A 19,654-nucleotide genomic window follows, 5' to 3' on the forward strand; every position below is an offset into this window, starting at 1 on the left:
TCCTCCTCTCCTCCTCCCCTCCTCCTCTCCCTCCCCTCCTCCTCCTCCTCTTCCTCCTCCTCCTTCTTGTTTTTGAGACGAGGTCTTTCTACATAGCCCTGGCTGTACTGGAACTCACTATGGAGACTAGGCTGGCCTCGAACTCACAGATATCTGCCTGCCTTTGTGTCTCAAGTGCTGGGATTAAAGGTGTGTGCCACCACACCTGTCCTCTCCAAATTCTTAAGTCAAAACCCTAACTCTCACTGTGATGGGCTTTGTGGCTTTGTGGCTTTGTAGCTTTGTGGCTCTGCTCTTCGCCAAGGACATAAGAGGACAGAAGCCAGCTGCAAAGAGGAAGTGAGTCCTCATCAAATACTGAACCCTGACCTTAAACTGCCTCTCTCCCTGAGTCTACAAAGTCTGTGATATTTTTGTTGCTACAATTTCAATTGACTAAAATATCTACAGAGGATCAGGTGTGGGTATGTGAGAAAAAAATCCCACAACACAGTTGTTTCTCCTTCTACTGTCTAAAAAGATTGATTTATTGATCACACAACATACACACACACACAACACACACAGAGAGTAATGAGGGGTTCAGGAGCTTTGCTTTAAAAAAAAAGCTAAAGATGACAGAAAAGAATGAAATCTCATATTTAATTTCATGTTCCAATTTGCAATTCATAATATTATTCCATTAGGGGCCATCATTCAAAATGTCTTAAGTCTAAGAATGAATTATTATTTAACGACATGCTCACACTGTACTTCAGAAGGACTCATTTATAATGTATCATAATATTCGCTGGATGAGAATGTGGGTCACCGTGGTGTTCCTTGGGCCTGCTTTTTGTGGTAGCTCTCATAGCCAGTGTGCCAAGAGTTGGTGCTAAATGTTCCCAGTGAGACGATCATAGGCCTACCTCAAGCACATTTATAGCATTGGGACACAGAGACCTTTTCCTCCAACCCCTTGATTTCCAGATGAGGAGGTGGAAGGCAGGAAGATGTAAGGACGAAGCTACAGCATACAGTACACAGCACACAGTGGCATATAGCTTTAATCACCTTTAATCCCAGCACCTGGAAGGCAGAGGCAGGTTGCTCTCTGTGAGTTTGAAGCCAACCTGGTCAACAGCATGAGCCCCAACTTCAAATGAAACAAAACAAAGCTACAGAGTTAATTTTGTGCTTAGAAGTCATCTCCCCTGCCACCCTCATCTTGAAGTCCTGATCCTGAGAGTGGGGGAAAAGCAAGCTAAGGTGACATATGGTCTCTCTATCATCACTCTGCCACAGGAATCATGTAGTCATATAAGCATCCTCCCACTGAGACTGGAAATGTGTGTCATCTCTCCACCAAACTACTAGAAAAGCAAAGGAAAAGATCTGTCAAAGGCCTCTCTTCCTCTCAGGTTGAATGTGGGCACACTCATGAAGACATGGAAGTCAGCCCCTTTTTCTCTCTTCCCAGTTCTCTGTAAATGGGTACCCGATGTCTCTTGTCTGTTGCTGGATATTAGGTACTACAGAATCTGCTCCTTGTGTGGATTCTAGGTTCACTTGGGTGGTTGTGCCTGCCCAGTCATTTCTAACTTAGGGAGTGGCCATCACTGTCTCACAACAACCATGTTGTAGTTAACAATAAGCCCTAACGGCATGTATTCCTGGGCACCATGACATTGAAACTCTTCCCGGTGTCCCACATAGAAAATCCACTGTGTAACAGCAGTCCCGTCTAATGGTGGACAGTTTCGCAACATCATCCTGCCCACAGCAGCTGAACTGCAACACTGCAATAAATAAATCCAATAAATCCCACTTCGGCTGTTTTCTGTCTAGCTAGACTCTATCATTGTTGGCATTAATAGCCTGTCACCATAACCTGATAACTCCTTGGTCTAAAATGACTCAGTCATCGTATGACCCCCTATTTTCTATTCTGATCACTTGATAATATTGGGATGGGGGCGGTGGCATTTGCAGCCACAACATAGCATGCAAAACATTGATTCAGGGTGACCATTCATGGAAGAAGCCATCTGTAGCATCCAGGGCCTGCTGACACCAGCCTGACTTGCCAACTATGTGTGACCTCCTCCTTAAGCAATCTTCCCCAGAGCATCTGAAACCTCTGTCCAGGAGGAGACAGAATAGTGTTGTTTGTGTTGTTGTTGTTGTTGTGTCAGGGTACAAGTATTGCAGACTCACATAGTATGCAAAACAAAGAGTGTTTATTCAGCTGGATTTCCTGCATGTAGGGGTCTCCCCATTTGGGAATGGAGACCTCTGAGGGACCAGCAGGCTAGGCATGGTCAGTTAGGGGAATTCCAGGGAGGGGTTTGTTCCCTTTACCTTGATTGGTTAGCTCGATCTCTCGGGGTCTGACTGATTCTGCCATTGGTTAGGCCTTGGAGACTTCCTGGGGAGTTTGCTTACTCACTCTAGCCACCTATTCTTAATTCAGGCCCAATGACAAGGTGTCCTCAGATTGGCTGCCCAAGGCTGTGGTTGGCTGACCACAGGTCCCTGAATCTGGGTTCTGGTTTCTGGGAAACAGAAACTTAGGCCTACTCTCCCGAACTGTCAGTTTGCAGCCTGCCATGGAGTCAGCCTGGCTCTGGCTAACTCAGTCCTCTCAGTTGTTTTGTTTTGGCTTGGTTTATTTATTTGTTTGTTTTTTAAACATGGTTTCTCTGTGTAGCCTTGGCTGTCTTGGAACACATTCTGCAGGCCAGGCTGGCCTTGAACTCAGAGATCCACCTGCCTCTGCCTCCAGAATGCTGGGATTAAAGGCAGGTACCACCACAGCCTGGCTCAGAACAGCTTCTGTTGTCACCTTGTGACTCAGAGGGTGGTCTGTCCAATCAATATGGACAGAAGTGTAGATTCTTCTGCTTTCTGATATATGATATCAGGTTGGGGGAGTGGTCCCCATTCAGATCAATATAACTAATACAGTTACACATTCAGGTGAGGGAGACACAACTAGTCCATGTGAATCCTGTTCAAACCAGCACTTTTCATCCAAAATTTTACCATTGTCTCTCAACCTTGCATTTCTACACTCTTCCAATTGAATTGCATCTCTTCACTGTGCAGAAGCACAGTGAGTGGGAGTTACATATCAAGGAGTCGCAGAGATGCAATTTGAGGCCGGGCGGTGGTGGCGCACGCCTTTAATCCCAGCACTCAGGAGGCAGAGGCAGTTGGATTTCTGAGTTCGAGGCCAGCCTGGTCTACAAAGTGAGTTCCAGGACACCAGGGCTACACAGAGAAACCCTGTCTCAAAAACACAAAACAACAACAACAAAAAAAATGCAATTTGAGCCATTTACCATTATGTGTATATGATCTTGCTGGGTGTCAGAGGCACAGACCCTCTTACCATTCTTTTAAATTATTGTTTGTGTGTGTGTGTACGTGTGTGCCTGTGGGGGTCAGAGGACAACTCATGAGAGTTTTCTCCTTCTGTCCTGTGAGTCTCATCAAGTTTGGCAGCAGGTGCCTTCCAATGAGCCACCTTGATGGCCCTGTTTTCATTCTTTTCATTTGTTTTTATAAGACAGTGTCTTCCTATGTAGCCCAGACTGGCCTTAAAACTTGTGGCAATCCTCCTGCTTCAGTCCCCCAAATGCTGGGTTACAGGTGTATGCCACCATGCCCAGCCGTTGTCATTCTTCATCTTGAGGAGGCAAATTCTATCACCCCCGTGTTGAGTGTAGTTTCTACTAACCCTCTTTTAGCTCTAGGTGGACTGCGATACCAGCCAACGCCCTGGTTTCCTTGGATCGGAGATGAAACACACACATTTTTAACCTTCTTGTGGCTCAGTGGCTGGGCTCTTCTAAGCCTCCCTCAGCTCTGTGTGCCCTTCCCATTATTCCTTACTCAACACTCTAAATCTGCCCTTAACTAGGTTGCCCAGTTATCATCTTGCCCTGCACTCTAAATCTGCCCTCAGCCTAGCCGTGTTTCTAATCTCCTGCCTGCTACCCCAGGCCCAGTCTGGGAAGCAGTCAATGGCCATCCCACCTGAGATCTCACGTGGCTGGTGACTCTTTCTCCCTTGCTTGGCAGATCCTCTTTTCTCCTCATGCATCTCCTAATCTGCTTTGGGGGAACCTGGAAGTCCCGCCTCTTCCACCCAGCTATTGGCTGCTGATATCTTTATTGATCGATCAAGAACCAATTGGAGAATAGGACCTTCCGTGTTCGCACACAGATTCCTAATCAAAGCTTCAGAACCATTTCTACACGCCTGATGACTGTAGCTCAAGTAGTCACTACTGTTATGGTGAAATAGTCTCCGGCCTTTGAACACTTGGTCTCCAACTGATGGTGCCACATGGGAGATTTCGGAGGAGTGGCCTTACTGAAGGAAATGTGTCATGGGGGTGGGGGTGGGGGGAAGAAGAATTTAAAAACTCCTGCTACTTCAAATTCATTCTCTCTGCTCTCAGCTGCTGCACAGCCACCATGCTGCCCTGGGGCCATGTTTTCCCCCACCCCGAAGGTGACGGCATCTTTGCCCCTCTTGAAGCATAAGCCCAAAGTAAACCCTTCCTTCTGTAAGTTGCCCTGGTCATGGGCTTTTATCATAGCAATAGAAAAGTAATCAATATGCGATCCTTATTTTACACTTCCCAAGTTCTTCCAAACTGAGGTGAAAATGTAAATTGTTTTAAAGTCCTTTTTGGGGGGACCTGTTGGGCTGTTTCCTATTAATCCATCCAATTTCTTAGGTTGCTGTTTAGGGTTTTATCTTCATCCATACACATCCCCCCTCTCTCTTTTTAAAAAAAGATTTATTATATGTAAGTACACTGTAGCTGTCTTCAGACACACCAGAAGAGGGCATCGGAGCCCATTACAGATGGTTGTGAGCCATCATGTGGTTGCTGGGAATTGAACTCAGAATCTCTGGAAGAGCAGTCAGTGCTCTTAACCGCTGAGCCATCTCTTCAGCCTCCCCCCCCCCTTTTAAAACAAACTATTTTTATTGTTTTTTTCTTTTTTTTTAGCTGTTAAGTGTGTGTGTGTGTGTGTACTGCTACGCATGTGTGTATATGCATGTATGTTCACATAATCTGTGTACGCATGTGTGGGAGCCAGAGGTTAACATCAACTATCTTTCTCTATTGCTCTGCCCTATGTTAACTTATATGACTGTATGTGTACAGTGCATGTGGTTGTCCATGCACCATGCAACTGTGTGTAGCTGAGAGGACAGTTTCATGAAATCTGAACCTGTGTGCTCAGGGATTTAACTCAGGTCATCAAGCTTGTGATGACCTTGAGTCTTTTAATAACTAAGCCATCTTGCTGGCCTTTGACTTTTTTTTTTTTTTTTTTTTTTTTGGCAAGGTCTCTCACTGAGCCTGGAGGCCATTGATTCAGGCAGACTGGTTGGCTAGCAAGCTCCCCCTGCCCCATCCCCACTCCCGCAGCACACCAACCTTTCTGTCTCTACCTCCCAGAGCTAAGATTACAGCACCGTACCACCTCACCCGGCTTTTTATGTAGTGATGGGGATTTGAACTTGGGTCCTCACACTTGCGTGCCAAGCACGTTACTCACTGAGCTGTCTGTCTCCCTACCTCCTTACTTCTCTCACTTCTTAACCGTTTACAGATTTCCACCCTGCAGGGATGGACCCCTTGATGTTACCTTTTCTTTGCTTCTTTTGCCAATCTTTCCTGGTGGGCATGGCTCTAAGGTCACTGGTTTGTGACCCTGAGAACCAAGCTTGTCCCACACTCCCCCATCTTTGTTTAGCTGGTAACAGGGGATGGGAGTTTGCTTTTTTGCTCTCTGGTGTTTATGTATTGAATGGGCCTTGGGAAGTTGGGTTCATCATTTCTAAATTCTACCCGACAGCTTTTACCTCTGGTGATCGATCCTGGCTGTTCAGGGATCAAAGACTTGTCCGTGTTTCCCTTTGTCTCTCCTATAAGGAACATGGTGGAAGTCAGAGATTTGGGGAGCCTGGGGCTTTTCACTTTTCCAGGACAGAGGATTAAACCCAGCCATGTATTTGCTAGGCAAGTGCTGGGCCACAGAGTCACATCCCCAGTGTCAGAGGCACAAGTCTTGCTTATTTCTATACTTCCTGGTTTAGAGAATATAGTCTTCTAGACACCTAAGTCGGTCCATCATTTATAAGATGGTTAAGGAGAAAATGGTTATAAATAATTATATAAAGCTAGGGAGCTTAGCCACATGACTGCTCTCATTATGTAAAAGCCAGTTTTGCTTTGTTTCTGAGCCCTGAGGACTGAACTTGGGGCCTCTACGTTAGCACTCTACCCCTGAGCTATATATCTCCAGTTCTGAACTGCCCTCACTTCTGACCCAATTACCAATTTAAAGGGATTTCCAGAAATGCCTTAGGGGTCCATAATTTACTGTAAGTAATCACGGAGCTTTTTGGAAGCCGTTATGCACAGTAGCCTTTTATTTCAGGGCAAGTATACAGATCAAAATTAACCAAAGCAAGAATCATAAGACTGTGTGAGGGTCCAGATGTGGTGTGCTTTTCTTGTGCTCAGAACAACATGCTCTCCCAACAGAGAGAACGACAGTAAGTATTGTCAAGTGGAGAGTGTTACTTGGGCACCAACCTTTGGAGAGTTCGTTTCTTTTTAAGACTTAGTATCTGAATGATAGTCTGAGTCCATATAGTTAGACTCAGCCAACCGCACCTCATGAGGGTTGGCTGATGTCACCCGGTCTAGGAGCCTACCATGAATCACCATCAGCATAAACACCAGGGCTGAGGGAATAAAGAATAAAGTCACTAAGGCTGGATGAGGTAGAACATGCCCATAATCTCAGCATCTGAGAAAGGTAGAGGCAGAAAGATTGGGAATTTAAGGACGGTTTGGTCTTTGTAGTAAGTTTTAAAGCTGTCCTTGGCCTCATGTTAAGGGAGGAAGAGGAAAAGGAGGAAGAGATCCGCTACAATCAAAAAAAGAAGGAAAGAAAGTCCAAGGCGCAAATTCTTTACTCCATACCTTTTATCTTCTTCTGCCTTACAAAGACAGTGAGATAAAAAATAGCAGCTGAACTGAGTATGGAGAAAGAGTAAAACAGACACACGTTCTAATTTTTAACAACAATCATGCAATGATGAATATTTCTTAGTACAGAGTTTTGTTTTGTTTTGTTTTTTTTTAAGAAACGGAAGTGAGACACAGCGACACGTACCTACACGATGTTGGGGCTGTAGCGACAGAAGGATGAGGATTTCAGGGCCAGCCTGTGCTACATGAGTCCCTGTCTTAAAATAAAGCGGTAGAGTTGGGCACGGTGACTCATCCTGCACTCCGCAGCTTGTAGGAGGATTACGTAAGTCTGAGGCCAGCCTTAGTTACAGAGTAAGAGCCTGTCTCCAAAAAAAATTTTTTTTAATCACAAAAGGACTTGATGGACAGAGGCAGTACATAAGGTATGCTAGGAGTCTTATGAGGATACATAGGTAGATCTGGGAGCCAAGAGTTAGGGGAAGAACTGTGTGGTTATCTGAGAAGGGCTGTCCCCGGCAGTAATAGGAGCCAGTACAGAATTCAAGATGCGAAAGGGCCTGCCATATTCAAGTGACAAGAAGTTAGTTCACCGTGGGAAAGGGATGATCTAGGGGTGAGCTAGCAGATAGAGGATTAACAGCAGAATTCAGAGAACACAGGGAATGCATGCAGGCCCACATCCAGTGAAGAATTCCCAGTCAACAGAAGCAGGCTAGAAATGTCAACAGGGAAATTAATGGACGCCTTACGGAGGGAAAGGAGCCCCTCATCCCTATTGTCTTCCAATTTCACAAACAATATGAGGAACCATGTTCCCAGTCACTTAACACCCGACCTCCTTGTCACCCATGTATAGTAAGGCTTCCTTTGACATTTTCTGGTTTTTTAGGTTTGTTGAGACAGAGTTTCACACAGAGTAGGATAGCCTCAAACATGATATGCAGCCAGGATAACCTTGAACGCCTGACCCTTCGGCCTCCGCCTGATATTACAGGCAAGTGTGCTGCCTTGCCCAGCTTGCAAATCTGTGGGGTGTTCTGTGATGTAAAGTCCCCAGAAGAAAACAAAACAAAGCCCACCCCTATGCTAGAGATTTCACAAAGCTGGCTGGCTGGTTAGAGTTTTGTGGCTATGCAAAGTTAAATCTGGAAGATCCAGAGCCAAACTGTCTTGGACTTTCTCCGGTTCCCTCAACAGCCATGCGTTGGCATCTATGCCATAACCTTATGACTGTCAGGCAAAACCTCTGGGCTGTGTGACCTTAGCAGACACTGATCTCAAGGCTGAAAATGTCCATGATAGCACCCAAAGCCTATAGCCTAGAGCAGAGGTCGCCCTGCCTTTCTATACCCACCTCCTGGGCATTCCCACCAGTAGATCTGAAAAAAATGCCTTGCTTCATCGTCGTCGTTGTGACTTGACTTTCAGGACTGTAAACCTTAGCACAACCATTTTCATTTCAGAGTGTGTTGTTTTAAGCAACACGGATCCCTGTTTCTGAAACATAGCCACTCATATCTGGCTCAGAATAAGCTATCTCTTGTTCCATTTGAGTTGAGGTTATATTCTGTGTTGACTGCATTATAAACTACCTTGAGAACCCAGTTTCAAAGACAGCTCCTTAGATAATATACCAAAACATTCCTACTGATTCTTTTAACAGTGCAACTTTGGAGGCTACCAAGGTCATTCGTGTGTGTGTGTGTGTGTGTGTGTGTGTGTGAGAGAGAGAGAGAGAGAGAGAGAGAGAGAGAGAGAGAGAGAGAGAGCACTGTTAAGACAGTTCCAATGACTCTTTCTTTAGAAGTCTCCACCCATTTGGGGTGTGGCTACTGTCCTTTTCTTCCGAGTTTCTCTTCCCCTCTTTCTTAATGTCTATACTGACATCTATATTAACATCTTTTTCTTAATAAGCTCCAGCTTTGATTCATATTGACCTATGCTGAAATTCTTTTCGGGGAGTCAGTCAACAATCTGACTTCACCTCACAGGAATGGTGGGTCTCAGCTGCTTGGGAGGCTGAGGCAGGAGAGCTGCAAATTCCAAGAGCTGTCTGGGCTCTAAGGGACCTTCCTTCTACCCCAGTGGGGCATGGCTACACATCATCTAAAGACAAGCGCTCAGTCTGCGGGTGGCCACGCTGTGCTGTGTCTCCTGCTCCTGATACAACACGTGAAGAGGACCAAGTAAAAATGCACATGGAAAATGAAAGCCTTGACTGAGATATAAGTGCCTGATATGAACTGGTGCTTCTCAGGAGAGACAGTGGCCAACAGGCCCCTGGAAAGCTGCTCTTCAAGGCCACTGGGCACCAAAGCAACGCAAGCTGCAAGGTTAAGCACTGCTTCAGCCCTACAGAAAGGCAAAGGCCTTAAACTGGGGCGACACGAGGGTTTGGAGCAGACCCAGGACACAGATGGCCGTGCCAATCAGCACAAATCGCCACCATTTGTACTGAAACTAGAATATTCACTCCTCACACGCCGTCATTTTCTCTTCTAAATGTATATATTCAACAAGGATGCCTTTTTATGTATAAGAATGTTTAGAGCTATGATTAGCATTCAGAAACTGAGAATGACTTAAACGGCCAATAGTCAGACTTAGGGGGCACACAATTAACATTTAGAATAATAAATGACATACAGGCCTCAAGCCACCCCCACCCCCAAGAAGAAAGACAAAATTGAGCAAATACAAGATACAAAATACTCGATTTGTGACTCTACGTGCCTAATGTTAAAAATAAGCTAAACCAACCAAGTGCCATAAGGCAAGAGAACCCACTGCAGAGAAGGAGACGAGGAAGGACCTTGGGACACCACATGGTGGGTCTCACACTTGACGCACCTGCCAGTTAAATTAGGTGAGCCCAACTTGTGAATAGTCACCAGACTATGTGCTGACACTTGGTACTACTAACCAGCATCAATATTAAACGTCAAATAAAAATGATTGTGAGAGTAGCCAAGGGCCCTGATGATGAGTCAGCACTTGGATGCACTGTCCCACCTTGAGTGAGAGACAGGAACAAAACACGTTGTTGAGTCAAAAAAAATTTTTTTGTTGTTTTTTTTCTCAATTTACAGATGCCATTTCTACTGACTTTTTTTTTTTTTTTATGACACAAGGTCTTGTAGCCTCCTGGGCGGCTGAGGCAACAAGATTTCCATCCTTTGCACTTAGCTTTAACTGAAGATGCTGAGACTGACCCAGGAGGTTCTAGAGTTCTCCAGGAGAGAGAATCTACTCCAGAGACACTGAGCAGACTGAGCCCACCCTCTCCGTGCTTAGGCTGACACTAAAGTGACTACTTACTGTGGCGTTTTGTCCCAGTGCCGGCTGGTTAAATCGCGGCATCACTCTGAAACCCACGGTTAGAGTCTTAAGCGAAGTGGCTCTAATAAAGCTCTGAAAAAAGCCAAACACTGCGAGCCCCGTGCAAACTAGAGATGAGAAGGCCATTGAAGAATCTTATGGGTTGTCATTTCTAATAAGGTAAGTATTGGTAATCAGAACCCACATAAAAACAAAAGCCCCAGAGCCGGGCATGGTGACGCACGCCTTTAATCCCAGCACTCGGGAGGCAGAGGCAGGCGGATTTCTGAGTTCGAGGCCAGCCTGGTCTACAGAGTGAGTTCCAGGACAGCCAGGGCTACACGGAGAAACCCTGTCTTGGAAAAACAAAAACAAAACAAAACAAAAAAAAAGCCCTTTGGGACCTTGTATAGTTTCCTCTAAGCAAAGGGGCCAGTTGAGAATTCTATTACTGATACCCCAGCCTTGCCATGCAAGTGACTTTGTATGAAACTGTCATTTTACAGTCGCAAACATTTTACAATCCCCTGTGAGTCCTGGCTGGGACTGGTTTGTTGCTCCTCTTAGCTCTCCCTAGTTTTAATCTTTCATACTTCTCACTTCTTTTCTTTTAATCACTTTTTCCTTTGAAAATTATTTAAAAAATTTTTTTTATTTTTTGGTCCAGCAGTGCGTTTATTTCTACTATAAAGATAACTTCACCAGGTGAACCTTCGGCTCTCACCTGAGGTGACTTGAAACGAGTGCACACCTTTCTCAAACTTAGGCTCACCCTCCCCACCTCCCCACCCCACCCTGTGCCTTAACTCTGAGGCCCACCGGCAGGTCTGGACAAGCTGCAGGGCCCCTCAGCCATATCTGCTTGAGAGAAAGAGAGACCCCACATGGGCAGCTGCTGAAGATCCTCAGCCAAGATAACCCAGCATTCTCAATGTCCACCCATTGCATCCTCAATGCAAAGCACGCCTCTACCATCCAGAGAACATCCTGTGAGCTAAGGATGCACGAAGACTCCAACAATCCCAACAAGAGTGACCCAAATGATCGACACTGGGAAATCAGCCTTCTTATGAAACCTGCTAGTGGAAAAGAGGTATTTGGGTACCCGGTGCCTCGTGGCAGTGGGAGAGAAAACAGAGGCCTGAAGCAAATTCCAACAGTAGTGTCTAATGTGCGACCAGAAGTGCACTGTCCTGACAGCCTTCAAGGCAGATAAACCCTCAGAGGCTGGCGTGAACATCAAGATTGCAAACTGTGACTTCAACAGCAAATTCCATCTTTTACAACCAGCAGGGTACTTTGTGGGACAGCCTGGCATTCTCCGCATGTAGATGCACAAAGCCTGGTACTTAACATGCATTGACAAGTGGATTCCTGCCCTCTGACCTACAGAGATTCAGGGGAACTGCCAGAGAGGTGGCGAACAGGAGATGTGACATTCTTCCTATGAGGCTATGGTGAGAACACATTCAAAGACCAATTCTTTCATTCTCAGTCCCAGTGAGAGATGAGCTCTGGAGAGCACTGTGATGGACCCATGGATTCATGTGGGTCATCAAGGTGAGGAACTTATGTGGGGGTCACATCCTGTCTTCAAGGTTACAGTCCAGACTTCTTAATGGGCCAGAAAATCCAACAAGACAATGGCTTCCTATGTCTTCTCCCGGGCTCGTTTTAACTCTGAGCTAGCTGCACAGCTAGCTACCCTGGTTCTTGAAGGGGCAGCCTTCAGATGATCCCACCAACAACAGCACACCTTTCCCATCCCATAGGATACAGCTTAGGCCATCGGATAACCTCAAGGGGCATGTTTTCAGCAGCCTGAGGTTGACCTTTCATTGCTTCTCCTAGAGGAACAGCATGGATCCCAGGACAAGGAGATAGAGCAGAGGAGAGTGGCAGAAGCTCCTACCAGCTCCAACCCACCCAGACAGCAATAAGATGCCTCTCCCCTCCCATTGTCTTCCAACATCGCCCTTCCACACCAAACACATGTTACAATAATAATTCCCCGCTTCGGGGTCAGCCAGCCTTGACTAAACAAAACATCCGTGCCGGATGGCAGGGTCTGGGCTGTTCCATGGAGCACAATAGCTGTGAGTTCTCCCTGCCCGGCACAGCCACCGCCTTCCCTGTGGTCTTTCCTTCTGCCCAGGCAGTATAGCGCAAGTGATGGAGCTCCAGACATACCAGTTTCTACGATGTATGTCCGAAAAGAAATCCATCCCTACTGGGAAGCATGGACCTGTACTGGCTCAAGACTCTGCCTAAGGACCTAGCCTTGTTGTCCAAGAACTGGCCAAGACCACCAGGGGACCAATCCTAGCTGCTTTAGCAAGTTCAGTTTCCGAAGCACAGGAAGAAATGGCTGCTTCAAGGGCTATGATTAGAATCTGAATGACTCCCGGAGAAGTCAGTGGCTCAGTGGAACACCTGGGAAGAGAGGACACAGTTTTCCAAGGTCCAGATTGGGCTCTTTGCTGGCAGATGCTTGGTGTTGGGAGCTCCCCTGCATGGCAAACTCCACACGGCCTCACCACGCGATCTCTGGAACCCTTCAGTCCGAATCTCCATGGGCTTGAGGAGTGGACACGTGCCATGCCAAAGACGGGAGTTTTCCCTCACCTGCTGGGCTCAGCTTTCAATTGATTGATCCATCGGCCTTTGTTGGAAAAGAGTAGATTCTGTAAAGTAACCCAGCAGGAGAGAGCAAGACATGAGTAAGCCACAAAGAATTCAGTTTGGGTCTTTCCCCCGGGCAGGAGCCAGTCACTATGCCACTTGCCTGGCAGGGACTGAGGTGGGCAGGGGAACATGAAGACCTGCTGGAGGGCCCTTCTACCGCGCTCTGAGCAGCGCTCTCTACCCTTCTGCTCTGCGCAGCTGAGGGCCAAGGCCACCTTTCCTGTGAGCTCTTTTGGGAATGGAGATGGCCTCCGTCTCTCTTGGGCCAGGGTCTCTCTGCTTTCTGCATTCTGGGAGAGCCATCGTCGAAAGCACTGGCTATCCATCACTTCTCTTTGCTGGTTAGCATAAGCCAGGCACCAGCAAGTCCACAAAATGCTTTGTCCCCCGACCTTCACCTCCATCTCTGTACTCCTTGGCTTCTCTTTCTGACACTGTCAGGCATCCAAGGCTTGGGAGACCAATGGGCAAAGTGATTCCCAGGCTGCCGATCTCAAGGCTGCTGGGGGTGGGGGTGGGGGGTCGGTCAACATTTTTCTCTGCTCTGGCTGAGGCCTTAGATTTCAGCCCAAAGGCTCCCCAAGTCAAAGATTTTGGGGGAGGGATCAGGGAGGAAAAGGCTGAGTTCCCGAAGCTGCTAAGGATGGTCCAGCATCCATCCTGCATACAGATTCTTTTAGGGATCAAATGCATAATATGTTTTGGGAGTCCATCAAACACATGGATTTCCCCACTTTGAAATTGGGACCAGTGAAATGTTCTATGATTATAAAATTATCAGATACATTTCCTTCTGTAGTTCTTATTTATGCTATCAGAGAGACATTATAAGAAAAAGAATTACCTACCGAGAGAGCTACCTAAGTGGCACTTAATTGAATGGTTGATTAAATATTATTGTCAGCTAATAATATTTTGTTGCTGCTGTTTTGTTTTGTTTTTTGTTTTTGTTTTTTTGTTTTTTTTTTTTTGTTTTTTGAGGTAGTATCTTGTTATGTAGCCCAGGCTGTCCTGGAACTCACTGTATAAACCAGGCTGGCTTCAAATTCTTGGAGACCCACCTCTGCCTCCGAGTACTGAGATAAAGGTATGACTTGGCCAAATAATTTATTTTTGATGAGCTTGGGTTAGCGAATAGGTCGGTTACCCCATATGCAAATTGAAGGGAGGAAAAGATCATGAGTATAATTAAGGATAGGTTACAAATAAATAAAGATAATTGGGACATGGTAAAAAAAATTATTTTTGAGACACAGCCTGTGTAACCCAGTCTGGTCTGAGACTCACTATGTGGCTGAGGCTAGCCTTGAACTCCTGAGCCTCCCTCCCTCTACCTTGGGAGTGTGCACCTGGCTCTCATTTGTATGAGTCAAAGTTTGTGATAAGGTATGGGGAGGGTGAAGAGGAGAACATTCAGATCTAACATAGTCGGATGACCTTGATCGGGCCATCGAGCCATGACTGGAGCATTAGCACTGACTGAACCCATAACATGTTCAGTATTCAAACAAACAAACCCCATTGGGTTTCTCTTAGCTTGAAACAGTTTCTGTCTCTAGCACTCAAGCGAACCTGAGAGAAACAGTTATTTGGGCATTGAGGTACTGAGGTTCTGACCATTATTTGAATCTAACTACACCTAGCAGGGCACACAGCTAATCCCAGCTACTCCAGATGAACACTCGAGTCCAAGGCCTTCCTGAACAAAGCATCTCAAAACTCTGACTTAAAAAACAAATTAAGAACCAGGCATGGTAGCGCACCCCTTTCTTTAATCCCAGCATTCAGGAAGCAGAAGCAGGTGAATCTCTGAGTTCAAGACCAGCCTGGTCTAACCCTGCCTCAGAAAAAAAAAGGAGGGGGGAGGGGGAGGGGGAGGGAAAGAAGAAGAAGTAGAAGCAGAAGCAGAAGCAGAAGCAGAAGCAGAAGCAGAAGAAGAAGAAGAAGAAGAAGAAGAAGAAGAAGAAGAAGAAGAAGAAGAAGAAGAGAAGAAAAGAACCCAAAACTTTAACTGGGAAAAATAAAGGAGACTAAAGCTAGTACTTAAAGATGCAAGCGAATCATGGTGTTAAGCTCAGTCTCTTTAGCTACCTACTCAGGAGCCATAGACCAGCCTGGACTACATAGAAAGACCCTGTCTCAGAAAGGAACAAATAAGAGCAAAGGCTGGGTATTAGGCTTGTTTCAGTAGTCTGAGGACCCGAGGTTGGATCCCTAACACCCCTTTAAAAGGTAGGTGAGGCCACAGGAGGCTGCCTAGCCAGAAGGCAAGTTTCAGTGAGATAGCCCAATCTTCAAAGCTAAGGTGGAGAACAGTTACACAAAATACCAAATATGAACATCTGACATTTACATATATGCCCATGCCCATGTGGTAACATATATGCACATGCTCATGTGGTTACATATATGTACATGTCCATATGCTTACATATATGTACATGCCCATTTGGTTACATATATGCACATGCCCATATGGTTACATATATGCACATGCCCATATGGTTACATATGTGCACATGCCCATCTGGAAACACACACAAACAGGGGTGGAATACTGGCCTTAATTTGTTTGTTTGTTTGTTTGTTTGTTTGTTTGTTTTGAGACAGGGTTTCTCTGTACAGCCCTGGATGTCCTAGAACACTCTTTGTAGACCAAACTGGCCCAAAGAGATCTGTCTGCCTCTGCCTCCTGAGTGCTGGGATTAAAGGTGTGGGCCACCACTTCCTGGCTGGCTTTAACTTTTGTTAACTGTACTTACTTGGGCTGGAAATATAAACCGTATGAGAATGATATGCAGAACAAAGGCCATATGCAAGATTTATTGTCATAAATCTTCCATCAGTGAGTGCTCCAATAAATTATACATTTTTGTGCTTTCTTTTTAACTTTTTTTAAAAAAAGATTTATTTATTTTATTTGATGTCTATGAGTACACTGTAGTCGTCTTCAGACACACCAGAAGAGAGCATCAGATCTCATTACAGATGGTTGTGAGCCACCATGTGGTTGCTGGGAATTGAACTCAGGACCTTTGAAAGAGCAGTCAGTGCTCTTAACCACTGAGCCATGTCTCCAGCCCCTCTTTTAAACCTTTAAAAGGTTTGGTTTTTTTTCCTCCTAATGTGTGTAATACACAAATATATTTAACAAAAACATGAAAGAGAGAAAGAGAGAGAGAGATCCTACTCTATTTGACACAGATTTAGTGTGATTGTGTGAAAGATCAGGTTTTACGACCTCACCTATTTATAAAATGTGAAAGAGATGTTGAATTTGTGATAAACATAGCAACAGCAAACAGCATAAAATTAAAGACCAGCTGAGTATGTGAGTCCAGGGCTGATGCCCTCTTACTTCAATTCAACAGAGCTGAGTGTTGGCCTAAGGGCACCAGACACCAGATTAAACAGTGAATTAATGTGCGTAAGAGGTTGGAGATGTTTCCCATTAGTCATCAAAGCATGAATGTGGACATTTACCTCCACTTGCCAACGCAAACCTCACTAGCATAACAGCAGAGATTAAGTTTAAAGGTCAACCTCAGAATAAACAGGCCCTGCAAGGAGAAATAGCAGCATGGAACCTGATATATGTTAGCTTTTCAGCAAACACGAGAAAACCCAAATGAGTAGGCAGGCCTTGTGCCTCATCCTGTAATCCTATCACTGGGGAAGCTGAGGCAGGAGGATCACCTTGAATTCAAAACCAGTCTGGACTACATAGCAGGCTACTGCAGAGAAAGGTTGGAGACATGACTTAGGCTTAAGAAAACACACACTCTCTCTCACACACACACACATACACATGTACACACATATACATACACATTCATTCATACATATACTCATACATATACATATACGCACATAAATATACACACAATACACATAACACATTCATACACACTAACTCATATGTGTATATGTATAGTTACATATGCATACTCACACATACTCATAACACAATATACATTCATACACACATACATACATATATACACACTCATACACAAGCATTTATTCATATATCCACTCATACACACATACTTTTTTTTATACACACATACTCAATACACACTCATATACACAATTTAAATAATAAATATATTTATGAAATTGAAAGAGAGAGGTTAAGTCAGCAAGGTGTACCTGCAATTCATTCCCCTGCTGAGTACTTAAAAGCTCTGAACAGCAGAATGGGGAGGGAGTTCAATTGACAATTCATGTTTGATCCCCAGCACACATACAAATCAGGCCTGGTAGCACACACTTGTAACCCCAGTGCTGGCAAGGCAAAGGCAGGACAGTCCCTAGGCTTTGGTGGCCATCCAGCCTATCCTTCTCTGTGAGCACCATCTCAAGAGCAAGATAGATGATAGCTCCTGGAAAATAATATCCAAGGACGACCCCCCCCCCCCCGCACACACACACACTGAAGGAATGAACAAGGACTCACTGCAAATATGATTTACAATGATTCAGGTTGCAATGCTCACTGCACCGGCAGACCATTGGAGGTTTACTCTCCCAAGTGATGAACTCAGCAAAGCTCTGGACTTCAGGGCCTCAGGCACCCCTGCAGGCAGCGAGGCTGTTCTGAAAAGAAGAGAATCCATGAGTGCTTAGCCACGCCCCCTTCCCACAAACCCTTGTCTGCTCAGCATCCTGGATGGTTGCAGGTAATTTGGGTGTGGCTTTCAGGCTACCTTTACTGTTTCTGATTTCTTGTAGAAGTCCAAATTGCAATTCCTTTCTGGATGGCGGTTTGGTAACGTATCAGAATCCTAAACTGTGGTTGTTAGGCGCGAGGACCCACAGCTTCGTGGCTGTCCTGGGCTTCTCTGACCTCAGTTCCAGCTTCGAGGGACTCCGGGCTGACCCAGAGTTTGCCAGAGCTGCAGGAGGTATTGGATCACTCAGAGATGTTTGTGCAAAGCGAAAGTCTACTGAAAACTGCTCAACAAGGCACTGGGCGCTATGGTCAAAGTGCACACGGTATTGCCAAACATCAAGAGTTTTGAAGAAGAGCCAACAACAGTTTTGAGCAATTTGGGTGAAGGAGGGCGTTGTTTCTGACTGGACATGTGACCCTTGCCCCTAGTTCCGGGCTGCTGTTCTGTGGATCCACCAACTCTTGTTTGTAAATCAGCCTCAGAGGCTGAAGATGTCCGTCTGCCTCCCAGAGGATGGGCGACTTCAGGGATAGGACTCCAAGAGAGCAAGCTCCGAGCTTCCAGACACAGGGCCAGCTGGTGCAAGGAAAACGACCAGGGGCAAAAAGGAGCACCACACAAAACAAATGCAGTCTATTATCCAAAAAGACCTACATTCATTAATATGATCAAGCTGAACAGCAGGGAGTCAAAATATCCAAGGGAACAGAAAACCATTTAACGAAAACACAAAAAGGCTCAATCCATTAGCGCTCAATACTCCAGCAACGCACCAGACAGTAATTGACCTATCAGAGAGAAAATGCACAAGGCCAAGTGGAACCTAGCCGGTCCTAGCCGGTACCGTTAGTCATCTGGATCTGTTGACATTTGAAGAACACTCATCCGACAAGTATGGGTGAACATCACTCTCAAATTCAGATAAAATATTCACTGAGGTTACATTCCAGACTGAAAACCACCCTTAAACAAGCTTAAAAACAAAAGTCCTACAAAATAGGCGTCGGCACCTGGCATGATGGCACTCACCTCTCATCCCAGCACTCAGGACTGGGAGCTAGAAGCTTGGCCTCTAGCAAGACACTATCTGGAAGCAAACAAATGCATGATCTTGGAGTTGAGTGAAATTAAACTAAGAATAGCAGAAACATAGCTGGGAAACCTCTAAATAGTTGACAAATGCACGCTATATTTCTAAACTGGTGATACATGCTGTTAGACCCAAATACTTGCCAGCAGAGGTAGGAGGATTTTTTTTTTTGAGTCCACCAAGTCGAAGATCATACTAGACTAGGCTTACCATCTTAGAATTGCAAAAAACAAAAGGCACATCACCACCCAAAACAAACCAAAATGAATATATCTCTAAATGTCACATAGGTCAAAGGTGTCTCATGAGAAACCTGAATATTTTAAACTGGATGAAAAATAATGTATTCAAATGTGTGTGATACAACAAAACCAGAGTTGGGGTGGGGCAGATCTGCAACACTGAATAGCACATGTAAGAAAACAGTGGCCAGTATAGGTACCTGCAGCCTTGGCAGACACTTAGGAAGAAAAATGGTGAAAAATATCTGCAGATACAAGCCATGTAATTAGATGAATAAGATACATTTGTAGTCACAAATTAGTTTTAAAATCAGTTCCTGGAATTTTCTCCAATGATGACAAGAATTCTTTGGAGGGCAAGCAACAGGACCAACAATAATCTCATCTACCTTTCTTTTTGGACAGGGTCTAGCTGTGTAGCCCCAGCTAAGCCTAAAACTTGCCATCCTCCTGTCTCAACCTCCTAAATTCTGGGATTACAGGTGTGCACGCCTGGCTCTTGCCACATTTTTTGCTGATTTTTATATTACATAAATGGGAGTTGGCAGTGACATCAGGTTTTGTGTGGAACACTCTCACTGAGAAGTGCTTTGTCTCCGCCTCGTGGTCAGGGCTGGCTTTGCACTGTCA

At 45.3% G+C, this 19,654-nt stretch overlaps 1 long non-coding RNA gene across 1 annotated transcript; it reads right to left on the reverse strand.

The window, feature by feature from the left end:
* Positions 1–10,964: 10,964 nt before the first annotated feature.
* On the reverse strand, positions 10,965–19,037 carry LOC110285641. Its single transcript, XR_002377073.2, has 3 exons — positions 17,726–19,037; positions 17,476–17,615; positions 10,965–13,015 (listed from the first exon to the last, which is right to left on the reverse strand). It is a non-coding gene; the product is annotated as an uncharacterized LOC110285641 (long non-coding RNA).
* Between the last annotated feature and the right edge of the window lie 617 nt (positions 19,038–19,654).

This window comes from Mus caroli, chromosome 19, assembly GCF_900094665.2.
Source record: "Mus caroli chromosome 19, CAROLI_EIJ_v1.1, whole genome shotgun sequence".
Lineage (NCBI taxonomy): Eukaryota > Metazoa > Chordata > Mammalia > Rodentia > Muridae > Mus > Mus caroli.